At 35.2% G+C, this 14,657-nt stretch overlaps 7 non-coding genes across 7 annotated transcripts; all 7 read left to right on the plus strand.

The window, feature by feature from the left end:
* The first annotated feature begins 1,053 nt into the window (after positions 1-1,053).
* On the plus strand, positions 1,054-1,126 carry TRNAK-UUU (transfer RNA lysine (anticodon UUU)). Its single transcript has one exon. It is a non-coding gene; the product is annotated as a tRNA-Lys (tRNA).
* A 2,438-nt stretch (positions 1,127-3,564) lies between these two features.
* TRNAK-UUU (transfer RNA lysine (anticodon UUU)) lies at positions 3,565-3,637 on the plus strand. Its single transcript has one exon. It is a non-coding gene; the product is annotated as a tRNA-Lys (tRNA).
* Positions 3,638-4,820: 1,183 nt separating this feature from the next.
* On the plus strand, positions 4,821-4,893 carry TRNAK-UUU (transfer RNA lysine (anticodon UUU)). The gene has a single exon. It is a non-coding gene; the product is annotated as a tRNA-Lys (tRNA).
* A 3,691-nt stretch (positions 4,894-8,584) lies between these two features.
* TRNAK-UUU (transfer RNA lysine (anticodon UUU)) lies at positions 8,585-8,657 on the plus strand. The gene has a single exon. It is a non-coding gene; the product is annotated as a tRNA-Lys (tRNA).
* Positions 8,658-12,183: 3,526 nt separating this feature from the next.
* On the plus strand, positions 12,184-12,256 carry TRNAK-UUU (transfer RNA lysine (anticodon UUU)). The gene has a single exon. It is a non-coding gene; the product is annotated as a tRNA-Lys (tRNA).
* A 1,017-nt stretch (positions 12,257-13,273) lies between these two features.
* Positions 13,274-13,346, plus strand: TRNAK-UUU (transfer RNA lysine (anticodon UUU)). The gene has a single exon. It is a non-coding gene; the product is annotated as a tRNA-Lys (tRNA).
* Positions 13,347-13,437: 91 nt separating this feature from the next.
* Positions 13,438-13,510, plus strand: TRNAK-UUU (transfer RNA lysine (anticodon UUU)). The gene has a single exon. It is a non-coding gene; the product is annotated as a tRNA-Lys (tRNA).
* Positions 13,511-14,657: the final 1,147 nt, after the last annotated feature.

Genomic DNA, 14,657 nt, shown 5'->3' on the forward strand with positions numbered 1-14,657 from the left:
AAAGGAAATTTTCTTTGGCATATCCCGGTTCAGGCGAGTATCTTTTTAAAAACAGATTGTTCTTTGTGAAATGGAGAACTTTGCAAAGTGGAAAATCACCCATTGAGGCAGGCATCTTTTAATTGTTGTTGCTTCATATACTCATTGTTCATTGAGTATCTGTACAGGCTGGCAAATTCCTGTGAAAATTTTAAATGGACTATTGGTTTCATTGTCTTCACTCATTAAAATGATAAAGAAACTATTGAATATGCAGAGGCTAAATGTCATTTCATCTGAAATAATCTCCAGAAACAAATGTTTTACAACTGCAAAACTTTATTTAATTCTTCTTTCCTTCAGTATTTAGGTTCGTTTTAGCCTCATCACATGAGCTAGGGAGAATATGTTTTGAGCCAAGAAAAGTCTGTACATTATTTGTCACATTTCAAATATCCACATAATGGACAATCATTTGGCTTAATTTTACATTGGACTCTACTTGATCTCTTTTCAATTGGCAGACATTAACATTTTTAGGCAGTAATTACATCATCGCCAAGTAGTACAGTTAAAAATTAAATCTGGAAGGCTATATTTCATCAGAGACTCAAATTCATCGTACTGAGAGAGGCACACAGCATTTCAATTAGACTAGTAACAAATCAATTTTCTTCATCTATTAGAATGGAAAGACATTTTTGAAGGGTGCTAATATTGATGGCATCTAATGATCTGCACTGTAAACCTAGAGGCATATCATTTGTGTTTTGTCAAGAGGTCCTACAAGTCAAACTTCTCAGTTTATACTTTCAGTAACACAGATCTTTTTCCATTTTTGCGTACTAAAATGTTCCCTTTTTTATAGTTTGCAGAACCTTCTAAACTGGCATCATTTTCCTACTAGAGCCTGGATAGCTCAGTCGGTAGAGCATCAGACTTTTAATCTGAGGGTCCAGGGTTCAAGTCCCTGTTCGGATGAGATCCTTTTAAACAATTCTGTTGTGCGTTTAATAAACAGAGCTTTTCCAAGTAAAATATTACTTTCTGGGATGGCACAATGAGAACATCAGAGCCTGGATAGCTCAGTCGGTAGAGCATCAGACTTTTAATCTGAGGGTCCAGGGTTCAAGTCCCTGTTCGGGCGTGTATATTTATGGTATCTAATGATCTGCAGCATAAACTCAGATGCAGAAAAAATATGTCATCAAGAGACTCTAAAAGCTAAACTTCTCTGTTTATTCTATCAATAATACAAATCTTTTTCCGTTTTCAACAAAGGAAATTTTCTTTGGCATATCCCGGTTCAGGCGAGTATCTTTTTAAAAACAGATTGTTCTTTGTGAAATGGAGAACTTTGCAAAGTGGAAAATCACCCATTGAGGCAGGCATCTTTTAATTGTTGTTGCTTCATATACTCATTGTTCATTGAGTATCTGTACAGGCTGGCAAATTCCTGTGAAAATTTTAAATGGACTATTGGTTTCATTGTCTTCACTCATTAAAATGATAAAGAAACTATTGAATATGCAGAGGCTAAATGTCATTTCATCTGAAATAATCTCCAGAAACAAATGTTTTACAACTGCAAAACTTTATTTAATTCTTCTTTCCTTCAGTATTTAGGTTCGTTTTAGCCTCATCACATGAGCTAGGGAGAATATGTTTTGAGCCAAGAAAAGTCTGTACATTATTTGTCACATTTCAAATATCCACATAATGGACAATCATTTGGCCTCATTTTACATTGGACTCTACTTGATCTCTTTTCAATTGGCAGACATTAACATTTTTAGGCAGTAATTACATCATCGCCAAGTAGTACAGTTAAAAATTAAATCTGGAAGGCTACATTTCATCAGAGACTCAAATTCATCGTACTGTGAGAGGCACACAGCATTTCAATTAGACTAGTAACAAATCAATTTTCTTCATCTATTAGAATGAAAAGACATTTTTGAAGGGTGCTAATATTGATGGCATCTAATGATCTGCACTGTAAACCTAGAGGCATATCATTTGTGTTTTGTCAAGAGGTCCTACAAGTCAAACTTCTCAGTTTATACTTTCAGTAACACAGATCTTTTTCCATTTTTGCGTACTAAAATTTTCCCTTTTTTATAGTTTGCAGAACCTTCTAAACTGGCATCATTTTCCTACTAGAGCCTGGATAGCTCAGTCGGTAGAGCATCAGACTTTTAATCTGAGGGTCCAGGGTTCAAGTCCCTGTTCGGATGAGATCCTTTTAAACAATTCTGTTGTGCGTTTAATAAACAGAGATTTCCAAGTAAAATATTACTTTCTGGGATGGCACAATGAGAACATCAGAGCCTGGATAGCTCAGTCGGAAGAGCATCAGACTTTTAATCTGAGGGTCCAGGGTTCAAGTCCCTGTTCGGGCGTGTATACTTATGGTATCTAATGATCTGCAGCATAAGCTCAGATGCAGAAAAAATATTTCATCAAGAGACTCTAAAAGCTAAACTTCTCTGTTTATTCTATCAATAATACAAATCTTTTTCCGTTTTCAACAAAGGAAATTTTCTTTGGCATATCCCGGTTCAGGCGAGTATCTTTTTAAAAACAGATTGTTCTTTGTGAAATGGAGAACTTTGCAAAGTGGAAAATCACCCATTGAGGCAGGCATCTTTTAATTGTTGTTGCTTCATATACTCATTGTTCATTGAGTATCTGTACAGGCTGGCAAATTCCTGTGAAAATTTTAAATGGACTATTGGTTTCATTGTCTTCACTCATTAAAATGATAAAGAAACTATTGAATATGCAGAGGCTAAATGTCATTTCATCTGAAATAATCTCCAGAAACAAATGTTTTACAACTGCAAAACTTTATTTAATTCTTCTTTCCTTCAGTATTTAGGTTCGTTTTAGCCTCATCACATGAGCTAGGGAGAATATGTTTTGAGCCAAGAAAAGTCTGTACATTATTTGTCACATTTCAAATATCCACATAATGGACAATCATTTGGCTTAATTTTACATTGGACTCTACTTGATCTCTTTTCAATTGGCAGACATTAACATTTTTAGGCAGTAATTACATCATCGCCAAGTAGTACAGTTAAAAATTAAATCTGGAAGGCTACATTTCATCAGAGACTCAAATTCATCGTACTGAGAGAGGCACACAGCATTTCAATTAGACTAGTAACAAATCAATTTTCTTCATCTATTAGAATGGAAAGACATTTTTGAAGGGTGCTAATATTGATGGCATCTAATGATCTGCACTGTAAACCTAGAGGCATATCATTTGTGTTTTGTCAAGAGGTCCTACAAGTCAAACTTCTCAGTTTATACTTTCAGTAACACAGATCTTTTTCCATTTTTGCGTACTAAAATGTTCCCTTTTTTATAGTTTGCAGAACCTTCTAAACTGGCATCATTTTCCTACTAGAGCCTGGATAGCTCAGTCGGTAGAGCATCAGACTTTTAATCTGAGGGTCCAGGGTTCAAGTCCCTGTTCGGATGAGATCCTTTTAAACAATTCTGTTGTGCGTTTAATAAACAGAGCTTTTCCAAGTAAAATATTACTTTCTGGGATGGCACAATGAGAACATCAGAGCCTGGATAGCTCAGTCGGTAGAGCATCAGACTTTTAATCTGAGGGTCCAGGGTTCAAGTCCCTGTTCGGGCGTGTATATTTATGGTATCTAATGATCTGCAGCATAAGCTCAGATGCAGAAAAAATATTTCATCAAGAGACTCTAAAAGCTAAACTTCTCTGTTTATTCTATCAATAATACAAATCTTTTTCCGTTTTCAACAAAGGAAATTTTCTTTGGCATATCCCGGTTCAGGCGAGTATCTTTTTAAAAACAGATTGTTCTTTGTGAAATGGAGAACTTTGCAAAGTGGAAAATCACCCATTGAGGCAGGCATCTTTTAATTGTTGTTGCTTCATATACTCATTGTTCATTGAGTATCTGTACAGGCTGGCAAATTCCTGTGAAAATTTTAAATGGACTATTGGTTTCATTGTCTTCACTCATTAAAATGATAAAGAAACTATTGAATATGCAGAGGCTAAATGTCATTTCATCTGAAATAATCTCCAGAAACAAATGTTTTACAACTGCAAAACTTTATTTAATTCTTCTTTCCTTCAGTATTTAGGTTCGTTTTAGCCTCATCACATGAGCTAGGGAGAATATGTTTTGAGCCAAGAAAAGTCTGTACATTATTTGTCACATTTCAAATATCCACATAATGGACAATCATTTGGCTTAATTTTACATTGGACTCTACTTGATCTCTTTTCAATTGGCAGACATTAACATTTTTAGGCAGTAATTACATCATCGCCAAGTAGTACAGTTAAAAATTAAATCTGGAAGGCTACATTTCATCAGAGACTCAAATTCATCGTACTGAGAGAGGCACACAGCATTTCAATTAGACTAGTAACAAATCAATTTTCTTCATCTATTAGAATGGAAAGACATTTTTGAAGGGTGCTAATATTGATGGCATCTAATGATCTGCACTGTAAACCTAGAGGCATATCATTTGTGTTTTGTCAAGAGGTCCTACAAGTCAAACTTCTCAGTTTATACTTTCAGTAACACAGATCTTTTTCCATTTTTGCGTACTAAAATGTTCCCTTTTTTATAGTTTGCAGAACCTTCTAAACTGGCATCATTTTCCTACTAGAGCCTGGATAGCTCAGTCGGTAGAGCATCAGACTTTTAATCTGAGGGTCCAGGGTTCAAGTCCCTGTTCGGATGAGATCCTTTTAAACAATTCTGTTGTGCGTTTAATAAACAGAGCTTTTCCAAGTAAAATATTACTTTCTGGGATGGCACAATGAGAACATCAGAGCCTGGATAGCTCAGTCGGTAGAGCATCAGACTTTTAATCTGAGGGTCCAGGGTTCAAGTCCCTGTTCGGGCGTGTATATTTATGGTATCTAATGATCTGCAGCATAAACTCAGATGCAGAAAAAATATGTCATCAAGAGACTCTAAAAGCTAAACTTCTCTGTTTATTCTATCAATAATACAAATCTTTTTCCGTTTTCAACAAAGGAAATTTTCTTTGGCATATCCCGGTTCAGGCGAGTATCTTTTTAAAAACAGATTGTTCTTTGTGAAATGGAGAACTTTGCAAAGTGGAAAATCACCCATTGAGGCAGGCATCTTTTAATTGTTGTTGCTTCATATACTCATTGTTCATTGAGTATCTGTACAGGCTGGCAAATTCCTGTGAAAATTTTAAATGGACTATTGGTTTCATTGTCTTCACTCATTAAAATGATAAAGAAACTATTGAATATGCAGAGGCTAAATGTCATTTCATCTGAAATAATCTCCAGAAACAAATGTTTTACAACTGCAAAACTTTATTTAATTCTTCTTTCCTTCAGTATTTAGGTTCGTTTTAGCCTCATCACATGAGCTAGGGAGAATATGTTTTGAGCCAAGAAAAGTCTGTACATTATTTGTCACATTTCAAATATCCACATAATGGACAATCATTTGGCCTCATTTTACATTGGACTCTACTTGATCTCTTTTCAATTGGCAGACATTAACATTTTTAGGCAGTAATTACATCATCGCCAAGTAGTACAGTTAAAAATTAAATCTGGAAGGCTACATTTCATCAGAGACTCAAATTCATCGTACTGTGAGAGGCACACAGCATTTCAATTAGACTAGTAACAAATCAATTTTCTTCATCTATTAGAATGAAAAGACATTTTTGAAGGGTGCTAATATTGATGGCATCTAATGATCTGCACTGTAAACCTAGAGGCATATCATTTGTGTTTTGTCAAGAGGTCCTACAAGTCAAACTTCTCAGTTTATACTTTCAGTAACACAGATCTTTTTCCATTTTTGCGTACTAAAATTTTCCCTTTTTTATAGTTTGCAGAACCTTCTAAACTGGCATCATTTTCCTACTAGAGCCTGGATAGCTCAGTCGGTAGAGCATCAGACTTTTAATCTGAGGGTCCAGGGTTCAAGTCCCTGTTCGGATGAGATCCTTTTAAACAATTCTGTTGTGCGTTTAATAAACAGAGCTTTTCCAAGTAAAATATTACTTTCTGGGATGGCACAATGAGAACATCAGAGCCTGGATAGCTCAGTCGGAAGAGCATCAGACTTTTAATCTGAGGGTCCAGGGTTCAAGTCCCTGTTCGGGCGTGTATATTTATGGTATCTAATGATCTGCAGCATAAGCTCAGATGCAGAAAAAATATTTCATCAAGAGACTCTAAAAGCTAAACTTCTCTGTTTATTCTATCAATAATACAAATCTTTTTCCGTTTTCAACAAAGGAAATTTTCTTTGGCATATCCCGGTTCAGGCGAGTATCTTTTTAAAAACAGATTGTTCTTTGTGAAATGGAGAACTTTGCAAAGTGGAAAATCACCCATTGAGGCAGGCATCTTTTAATTGTTGTTGCTTCATATACTCATTGTTCATTGAGTATCTGTACAGGCTGGCAAATTCCTGTGAAAATTTTAAATGGACTATTGGTTTCATTGTCTTCACTCATTAAAATGATAAAGAAACTATTGAATATGCAGAGGCTAAATGTCATTTCATCTGAAATAATCTCCAGAAACAAATGTTTTACAACTGCAAAACTTTATTTAATTCTTCTTTCCTTCAGTATTTAGGTTCGTTTTAGCCTCATCACATGAGCTAGGGAGAATATGTTTTGAGCCAAGAAAAGTCTGTACATTATTTGTCACATTTCAAATATCCACATAATGGACAATCATTTGGCTTAATTTTACATTGGACTCTACTTGATCTCTTTTCAATTGGCAGACATTAACATTTTTAGGCAGTAATTACATCATCGCCAAGTAGTACAGTTAAAAATTAAATCTGGAAGGCTACATTTCATCAGAGACTCAAATTCATCGTACTGTGAGAGGCACACAGCATTTCAATTAGACTAGTAACAAATCAATTTTCTTCATCTATTAGAATGGAAAGACATTTTTGAAGGGTGCTAATATTGATGGCATCTAATGATCTGCACTGTAAACCTAGAGGCATATCATTTGTGTTTTGTCAAGAGGTCCTACAAGTCAAACTTCTCAGTTTATACTTTCAGTAACACAGATCTTTTTCCATTTTTGCGTACTAAAATTTTCCCTTTTTTATAGTTTGCAGAACCTTCTAAACTGGCATCATTTTCCTACCAGAGCCTGGATAGCTCAGTCGGTAGAGCATCAGGCTTTTAATCTGAGGGTCCAGGGTTCAAGTCCCTGTTCGGGCGAGATCCTTTTAAATAATTCTGTTGTGCGTTTAATAAACAGCTTTTCCAAGTAAAATATTACTTTCTGGGATGGCACAATGAGAACATCAGAGCCTGGATAGCTCAGTCGGTAGAGCATCAGACTTTTAATCTTAGGGTCCAGGGTTCAAGTCCCTGTTCGGGCGTGTATATTTATGGTATCTAATGATCTGCAGCATAAGCTCAGATGCAGAAAAAATATTTCATCAAGAGACTCTAAAAGCTAAACTTCTCTGTTTATTCTATCAATAATACAAATCTTTTTCCGTTTTCAACAAAGGAAATTTTCTTTGGCATATCCCGGTTCAGGCGAGTATCTTTTTAAAAACAGATTGTTCTTTGTGAAATGGAGAACTTTGCAAAGTGGAAAATCACCCATTGAGGCAGGCATCTTTTAATTGTTGTTGCTTCATATACTCATTGTTCATTGAGTATCTGTACAGGCTGGCAAATTCCTGTGAAAATTTTAAATGGACTATTGGTTTCATTGTCTTCACTCATTAAAATGATAAAGAAACTATTGAATATGCAGAGGCTAAATGTCATTTCATCTGAAATAATCTCCAAAAACAAATGTTTTACAACTGCAAAACTTTATTTAATTCTTATTTCCTTCAGTATTTAGGTTCGTTTTAGCCTCATCACATGAGCTAGGGAGAATATGTTTTGAGCCAAGAAAAGTCTGTACATTATTTGTCACATTTCAAATATCCACATAATGGACAATCATTTGGCTTAATTTTACATTGGACTCTACTTGATCTCTTTTCAATTGGCAGACATTAACATTTTTAGGCAGTAATTACATCATCGCCAAGTAGTACAGTTAAAAATTAAATCTGGAAGGCTACATTTCATCAGAGACTCAAATTCATCGTACTGAGAGAGGCACACAGCATTTCAATTAGACTAGTAACAAATCAATTTTCTTCATCTATTAGAATGGAAAGACATTTTTGAAGGGTGCTAATATTGATGGCATCTAATGATCTGCACTGTAAACCTAGAGGCATATCATTTGTGTTTTGTCAAGAGGTCCTACAAGTCAAACTTCTCAGTTTATACTTTCAGTAACACAGATCTTTTTCCATTTTTGCGTACTAAAATTTTCCCTTTTTTATAGTTTGCAGAACCTTCTAAACTGGCATCATTTTCCTACCAGAGCCTGGATAGCTCAGTCGGTAGAGCTCCAGACTTTTAATCTGAGGGTCCAGGGTTCAAGTCCCTGTTCGGGCGAGATCCTTTTAAACAATTCTGTTGTGCGTTTAATAAACAGCTTTTCCAAGTAAAATATTACTTTCTGGGATGGCACAATGAGAACATCAGAGCCTGGATAGCTCAGTCGGTAGAGCATCAGACTTTTAATCTGAGGGTCCAGGGTTCAAGTCCCTGTTCGGGCGTGTATATTTATGGTATCTAATGATCTGCAGCATAAGCTCAGATGCAGAAAAAATATTTCATCAAGAGACTCTAAAAGCTAAACTTCTCTGTTTATTCTATCAATAATACAAATCTTTTTCCGTTTTCAACAAAGGAAATTTTCTTTGGCATATCCCGGTTCAGGCGAGTATCTTTTTAAAAACAGATTGTTCTTTGTGAAATGGAGAACTTTGCAAAGTGGAAAATCACCCATTGAGGCAGGCATCTTTTAATTGTTGTTGCTTCATATACTCATTGTTCATTGAGTATCTGTACAGGCTGGCAAATTCCTGTGAAAATTTTAAATGGACTATTGGTTTCATTGTCTTCACTCATTAAAATGATAAAGAAACTATTGAATATGCAGAGGCTAAATGTCATTTCATCTGAAATAATCTCCAGAAACAAATGTTTTACAACTGCAAAACTTTATTTAATTCTTCTTTCCTTCAGTATTTAGGTTCGTTTTAGCCTCATCACATGAGCTAGGGAGAATATGTTTTGAGCCAAGAAAAGTCTGTACATTATTTGTCACATTTCAAATATCCACATAATGGACAATCATTTGGCCTCATTTTACATTGGACTCTACTTGATCTCTTTTCAATTGGCAGACATTAACATTTTTAGGCAGTAATTACATCATCGCCAAGTAGTACAGTTAAAAATTAAATCTGGAAGGCTACATTTCATCAGAGACTCAAATTCATCGTACTGTGAGAGGCACACAGCATTTCAATTAGACTAGTAACAAATCAATTTTTTTCATCTATTAGAATGGAAAGACATTTTTGAAGGGTGCTAATATTCATGGCATCTAATGATCTGCACTGTAAACCTAGAGGCATATCATTTGTGTTTTGTCAAGAGGTCCTACAAGTCAAACTTCTCAGTTTATACTTTCAGTAACACAGATCTTTTTCCATTTTTGCGTACTAAAATTTTCCCTTTTTTATAGTTTGCAGAACCTTCTAAACTGGCATCATTTTCCTACCAGAGCCTGGATAGCTCAGTCGGTAGAGCATCAGACTTTTAATCTGAGGGTCCAGGGTTCAAGTCCCTGTTTGGGCGAGATCCTTTTAAACAATTCTGTTGTGCGTTTAATAAACAGCTTTTCCAAGTAAAATATTACTTTCTGGGATGGCACAATGAGAACATCAGAGCCTGGATAGCTCAGTCGGAAGAACATCAGACTTTTAATCTGAGGGTCCAGGGTTCAAGTCCCTGTTCGGGCGTGTATATTTATGGTATCTAATGATCTGCAGCATAAGCTCAGATGCAGAAAAAATATTTCATCAAGAGACTCTAAAAGCTAAACTTCTCTGTTTATTCTATCAATAATACAAATCTTTTTCCGTTTTCAACAAAGGAAATTTTCTTTGGCATATCCCGGTTCAGGCGAGTATCTTTTTAAAAACAGATTGTTCTTTGTGAAATGGAGAACTTTGCAAAGTGGAAAATCACCCATTGAGGCAGGCATCTTTTAATTGTTGTTGCTTCATATACTCATTGTTCATTGAGTATCTGTACAGGCTGGCAAATTCCTGTGAAAATTTTAAATGGACTATTGGTTTCATTGTCTTCACTCATTAAAATGATAAAGAAACTATTGAATATGCAGAGGCTAAATGTCATTTCATCTGAAATAATCTCCAGAAACAAATGTTTTACAACTGCAAAACTTTATTTAATTCTTCTTTCCTTCAGTATTTAGGTTCGTTTTAGCCTCATCACATGAGCTAGGGAGAATATGTTTTGAGCCAAGAAAAGTCTGTACATTATTTGTCACATTTCAAATATCCACATAATGGACAATCATTTGGCCTCATTTTACATTGGACTCTACTTGATCTCTTTTCAATTGGCAGACATTAACATTTTTAGGCAGTAATTACATCATCGCCAAGTAGTACAGTTAAAAATTAAATCTGGAAGGCTACATTTCATCAGAGACTCAAATTCATCGTACTGTGAGAGGCACACAGCATTTCAATTAGACTAGTAACAAATCAATTTTCTTCATCTATTAGAATGGAAAGACATTTTTGAAGGGTGCTAATATTCATGGCATCTAATGATCTGCACTGTAAACCTAGAGGCATATCATTTGTGTTTTGTCAAGAGGTCCTACAAGTCAAACTTCTCAGTTTATACTTTCAGTAACACAGATCTTTTTCCATTTTTGCGTACTAAAATTTTCCCTTTTTTATAGTTTGCAGAACCTTCTAAACTGGCATCATTTTCCTACCAGAGCCTGGATAGCTCAGTCGGTAGAGCATCAGACTTTTAATCTGAGGGTCCAGAGTTCAAGTCCCTGTTCGGGCGAGATCCTTTTAAACAATTCTGTTGTGCGTTTAATAAACAGAGCTTTTCCAAGTAAAATATTACTTTCTTGGACGGCACAATGAGAACATCAGAGCCTGGATAGCTCAGTCGGTAGAGCATCAGACTTTTAATCTGAGGGTCCAGGGTTCAAGTCCCTGTTCGGCGTGTATATTTATGGTATCTAATGATCTGCAGCATAAGCTCAGATGCAGAAAAAATATTTCATCAAGAGACTCTAAAAGCTAAACTTCTCTGTTTATTCTATCAATAATACAAATCTTTTTCCGTTTTCAACAAAGGAAATTTTCTTTGGCATATCCCGGTTCAGGCGAGTATCTTTTTAAAAACAGATTGTTCTTTGTGAAATGGAGAACTTTGCAAAGTGGAAAATCACCCATTGAGGCAGGCATCTTTTAATTGTTGTTGCTTCATATACTCATTGTTCATTGAGTATCTGTACAGGCTGGCAAATTCCTGTGAAAATTTTAAATGGACTATTGGTTTCATTGTCTTCACTCATTAAAATGATAAAGAAACTATTGAATATGCAGAGGCTAAATGTCATTTCATCTGAAATAATCTCCAGAAACAAATGTTTTACAACTGCAAAACTTTATTTAATTCTTCTTTCCTTCAGTATTTAGGTTCGTTTTAGCCTCATCACATGAGCTAGGGAGAATATGTTTTGAGCCAAGAAAAGTCTGTACATTATTTGTCACATTTCAAATATCCACATAATGGACAATCATTTGGCTTAATTTTACATTGGACTCTACTTGATCTCTTTTCAATTGGCAGACATTAACATTTTTAGGCAGTAATTACATCATCGCCAAGTAGTACAGTTAAAAATTAAATCTGGAAGGCTACATTTCATCAGAGACTCAAATTCATCGTACTGAGAGAGGCACACAGCATTTCAATTAGACTAGTAACAAATCAATTTTCTTCATCTATTAGAATGGAAAGACATTTTTGAAGGGTGCTAATATTGATGGCATCTAATGATCTGCACTGTAAATCTAGAGGCATATCATTTGTGTTTTGTCAAGAGGTCCTACAAGTCAAACTTCTCAGTTTATACTTTCAGTAACACAGATCTTTTTCCATTTTTGCGTACTAAAATTTTCCCTTTTTTATAGTTTGCAGAACCTTCTAAACTGGCATCATTTTCCTACCAGAGCCTGGATAGCTCAGTCGGTAGAGCATCAGACTTTTAATCTGAGGGTCCAGGGTTCAAGTCCCTGTTCGGGCGTGTATATTTATGGTATCTAATGATCTGCAGCATAAGCTCAGATGCAGAAAAAATATTTCATCAAGAGACTCTAAAAGCTAAACTTCTCTGTTTATTATATCAATAATACAAATCTTTTTCCGTTTTCAACAAAGGAAATTTTCTTTGGCATATCCCGGTTCAGGCGAGTATCTTTTTAAAAACAGATTGTTCTTTGTGAAATGGAGAACTTTGCAAAGTGGAAAATCACCCATTGAGGCAGGCATCTTTTAATTGTTGTTGCTTCATATACTCATTGTTCATTGAGTATCTGTACAGGCTGGCAAATTCCTGTGAAAATTTTAAATGGACTATTGGTTTCATTGTCTTCACTCATTAAAATGATAAAGAAACTATTGAATATGCAGAGGCTAAATGTCATTTCATCTGAAATAATCTCCAGAAACAAATGTTTTACAACTGCAAAACTTTATTTAATTCTTCTTTCCTTCAGTATTTAGGTTCGTTTTAGCCTCATCACATGAGCTAGGGAGAATATGTTTTGAGCCAAGAAAAGTCTGTACATTATTTGTCACATTTCAAATATCCACATAATGGACAATCATTTGGCCTCATTTTACATTGGACTCTACTTGATCTCTTTTCAATTGGCAGACATTAACATTTTTAGTCAGTAATTACATCATCGCCAAGTAGTACAGTTAAAAATTAAATCTGGAAGGCTACATTTCATCAGAGACTCAAATTCATCGTACTGTGAGAGGCACACAGCATTTCAATTAGACTAGTAACAAATCAATTTTCTTCATCTATTAGAATGGAAAGACATTTTTGAAGGGTGCTAATATTGATGGCATCTAATGATCTGCACTGTAAACCTAGAGGCATATCATTTGTGTTTTGTCAAGAGGTCCTACAAGTTAAACTTCTCAGTTTATACTTTCAGTAACACAGATCTTTTTCCATTTTTGCGTACTAAAATTTTCCCTTTTTTATAGTTTGCAGAACCTTCTAAACTGGCATAATTTTCCTACCAGAGCCTGGATAGCTCAGTCGGTAGAGCATCAGACTTTTAATCTGAGGGTCCAGGGTTCAAGTCCCTGTTCGGGCGAGTTCCTTTTAAACAATTCTGTTGTGCGTTTAATAAACAGCTTTTCCAAGTAAAATATTACTTTCTGGGATGGCACAATGAGAACATCATAGCCTGGATAGCTCAGTCGGTAGAGCATCAGACTTTTAATCTGAGGGTCCAGGGTTCAAGTCCCTGTTCGGGCGTGTATATTTATGGTATCTAATGATCTGCAGCATAAGCTCAGATGCAGAAAAAATATTTCATCAAGAGACTCTAAAAGCTAAACTTCTCTGTTTATTCTATCAATAATACAAATCTTTTTCCGTTTTCAACAAAGGAAATTTTCTTTGGCATATCCCGGTTCAGGCGAGTATCTTTTTAAAAACAGATTGTTCTTTGTGAAATGGAGAACTTTGCAAAGTGGAAAATCACCCATTGAGGCAGGCATCTTTTAATTGTTGTTGCTTCATATACTCATTGTTCATTGAGTATCTGTACAGGCTGGCAAATTCCTGTGAAAATTTTAAATGGACTATTGGTTTCATTGTCTTCACTCATTAAAATGATAAAGAAACTATTGAATATGCAGAGGCTAAATGTCATTTCATCTGAAATAATCTCCAGAAACAAATGTTTTACAACTGCAAAACTTTATTTAATTCTTCTTTCCTTCAGTATTTAGGTTCGTTTTAGCCTCATCACATGAGCTAGGGAGAATATGTTTTGAGCCAAGAAAAGTCTGTACATTATTTGTCACATTTCAAATATCCACATAATGGACAATCATTTGGCTTAATTTTACATTGGACTCTACTTGATCTCTTTTCAATTGGCAGACATTAACATTTTTAGGCAGTAATTACATCATCGCCAAGTAGTACAGTTAAAAATTAAATCTGGAAGGCTACATTTCATCAGAGACTCAAATTCATCGTACTGAGAGAGGCACACAGCATTTCAATCAGACTAGTAACAAATCAATTTTCTTCATCTATTAGAATGGAAAGACATTTTTGAAGGGTGCTAATATTGATGGCATCTAATGATCTGCACTGTAAACCTAGAGGCATATCATTTGTGTTTTGTCAAGAGGTCCTACAAGTCAAACTTCTCAGTTTATACTTTCAGTAACACAGATCTTTTTCCATTTTTGCGTACTAAAATGTTCCCTTTTTTATAGTTTGCAGAACCTTCTAAACTGGCATCATTTTCCTACTAGAGCCTGGATAGCTCAGTCGGTAGAGCATCAGACTTTTAATCTGAGGGTCCAGGGTTCAAGTCCCTGTTCGGATGAGATCCTTTTAAACAATTCTGTTGTGCGTTTAATAAACAGAGCTTTTCCAAGTAAAA

This window comes from Crinia signifera, unplaced genomic scaffold (genome assembly GCF_055691185.1).
Source record: "Crinia signifera unplaced genomic scaffold, ASM5569118v1 HAP2_SCAFFOLD_277, whole genome shotgun sequence".
Taxonomy (NCBI): domain Eukaryota; kingdom Metazoa; phylum Chordata; class Amphibia; order Anura; family Myobatrachidae; genus Crinia; species Crinia signifera.